The sequence below is a fragment of the Schistocerca americana genome, chromosome 7, assembly GCF_021461395.2.
Source record: "Schistocerca americana isolate TAMUIC-IGC-003095 chromosome 7, iqSchAmer2.1, whole genome shotgun sequence".
Lineage (NCBI taxonomy): Eukaryota > Metazoa > Arthropoda > Insecta > Orthoptera > Acrididae > Schistocerca > Schistocerca americana.
The window spans coordinates 60,414,291-60,417,165 of NC_060125.1; positions in this window are offsets into that span (position 1 = coordinate 60,414,291).

The window sequence follows — 2,875 nt, forward strand, 5'->3', positions numbered from 1 at the left end:
GTCCAAGGGATACAGTAAACCTGAAGTGAAGCATCGGAATCTAAAACTGGACTCACAGGAGAGGTTCAAATCATACAAGGTTAGAGTGTCAGTGCTCTTGTACTTAAGTCGGCATTGTGCCTTTTGTAATAAATTCGGATGCAAACTCTGTGTTTCATCGTCAATAAGAAGGTCCAAGGGATACAGTTAACCTGAAGTGAAGCATCGGAATCTTAAACTAGACTCACAGGAGAGGTTCAAATCATAGAAAGTGAGAGTGTCAGTCCTCTTTTACTTAAGTCGGCATTAAGCCTTTTGTATTAAATTCGGATGCAATTTCTGTGTTTCGTCGTCAATAAGAAGGACCAAGGGATACAGTAAACCTGAAGTGAAGCATCGGAATCGAAAACTGGACTCACAGGACAAGTTCAAATCGTAGAAAGTGAAAGTGTCAGTCCACTTGTACTTAAATCGGCATTGTGCCTATTGTACTAAATTCGGATGCAATTACTGTGTTTCATCGTCAATAAGAAGGTGCAAGGTATACAGTAAACCTGAAGTGAAGCATCGGAATCTAACACCGGACTCACAGGAGAGGTTAAAATCATGGAAAGTAAGAGTGTCAGTCCTCCTGTACTTAAGTCGGCATTGTGCCTTTTGTATTACATTTGGATGCAATTTCTGTGTTTCATCGTCAATAAGAATGTGCAAGATATACAGCAAACCTGATGAGAAGCATCGGAAACTAAAACTGGGCTCACAGGAGAGGTTCAAATCGTAGAAAGTGAGAGTGTCAGTCCTCTTGTACTTAAGTCGGCATTGTGCATTTTGTATTAAACTCGGATGCAATTTCTGTGTTTTATCTTCATATAAGAAGGTGCAAGGTATACAGTAAACCTGAAGTGAAGCATCGGAATCTAAAATTGGACTCACAGGAGAGGTTCAAATCGTAGAAAGTGAAAGTGTCAGTCCTCTTGTACTTAAATCGGCATTGTGCCTATTGTACTAAATTCGGATGCAATTTCTGTGTTTCATCGTCAATAAGAAGGTGCAAGGTATACAGTAAACCTGAAGTGAAGCATCGGAATCTAACACCGGACTCACAGGAGAGGTTAAAATCATGGAAAGTAAGAGTGTCAATCCTCTTGAACTTAAGTCGGCATTGTGCCTTTTGTATTAAATTCGGATGCAATTTCTGTGTTTCATCGTCAAAAAGGACGTGCAAGGTATACAGTAAACCTGAAAAGAAGCATCGGAATCTAAAACTGGACTCACAGGAGAGGTTCAAATCATAGAAAGTGAGAGTGTCAGTCCTCTTGTACTTAAGTCGGCATTGTACTTTTTGAATTTAATTCCGATGCAAATTCAGTGTTTCATCGTAAAGAAGAAGGTCCAAGGGATACAGTAAACCTGAAGTGAAGCATCGGAATCTAAAACTGGACTCACAGGAGAGGTTTAAAGCATAGACAGTTAGAGTGTCGGTCCTCTTGTACTTAAGTCGGCATTGTGCCTTTTGTATTAAATTCGAATGCAATTTCTGTGTTTCATCGTCAATAAGAAGGTCCAAGGGATACAATAAACCTGAAGTGGAGCATCGGAATATAAACCTGGACTCACAGGAGAGGTTCAAATCATAGAAAGTGAGAGTGTCAGTCCTCATGTACTTAAGTCGGCATTGTGCCTTTGGTATTAAATTCGGATGCAATTTCTGTGTTTCATCGTCAAAAAGAAGGTCCAAGGTATACAGTAAACCTGATGTGAAGCATCGGAATCTAAAACTGGTCTCACAGGAGTGGTTCAAATCACAGATAGTGAGAGTGTCAGTCCTCTTTTACTTAAGTCGGCATTGTGCCTTTTGTATTAAATTTAGATGCAATTTCTGTGTTTCATCGTCAATAAGAGGGTCCCAGGTATACAGTAAACCTGAAGTGAAGCATCGGAATCTAAAACTAGACTCACAGGAGACGTTCATAACATAGAAAGTGAGAGTGTCAGTCCTCTTTACTTAAGTCAGCATTGTGCCTTATGTTATAAATTCGGATGCAATTTCTGTGTTTCGTCGTCAATAAGAAGGTCCAAGGGATACAGTAAACCTGAAGTGAAGCGTCGGAATCGAAAACTGGACTCACAGGAGAGGTTCACATCAAAGACAGTGGGAGTGTCAGTCCTCCTGTACTTAAGTCGGCATTGTGCCTTTTGTACTGAATTCGGATGCAATTTCTGTGTTTCATCGTCAATAAGATGGTCCAAGGGATACAGTAAACCTAAAGTGAAGCATCGGAATCCAAAACTGGACTCACAGGAGAGGTTCACATCATAAAAAGTGAGAGTTTCAGTCCTCTATTACTTAAGTCGGCTTTGTGCCTTTTGTATTAAATTCGGATGCAGTTTTTGTGTTTCATTGTCAATAAGAGGTTCCCAGGTATACAGTAAACCTGAACTGAAGCATCGGAATCTAAAACTAGACTCACAGGAGAGGTTCAAATCAAAGAAAGTGAGAGTGTCAGTCCTCTTGTACTTAAGTGGGCATTATGCCTTTTGTATTAAATTCGGAAGCAATTTCTGTGTTTCGTCGTCAATAAGAAGGTCCAAGGGATACAGTAAACCTGAAGTGAAGCATCGGAATCGAAAACTGGACTCAAAGGACAGGTTCAAATCGCAGAACGTGAGAGTGTCAGTCCTCCTGTACTTAAGTCGGCATTGTGCCTTTTGTATTAAATTCGGATGCAATTTCTGTGCTTCATCTTCAATAAGAAGGTGCAAGGTATACAGTAAATATGAAGTGAGGCATCGGAACCTATAACTGGACTCACAGGAGAGGTTCAAATCGTAGAAAGTGAAAGTGTCAGTCCTCTTGTACTTAAATTGGCATTGTGCCTATTGTACTAAATTCGGA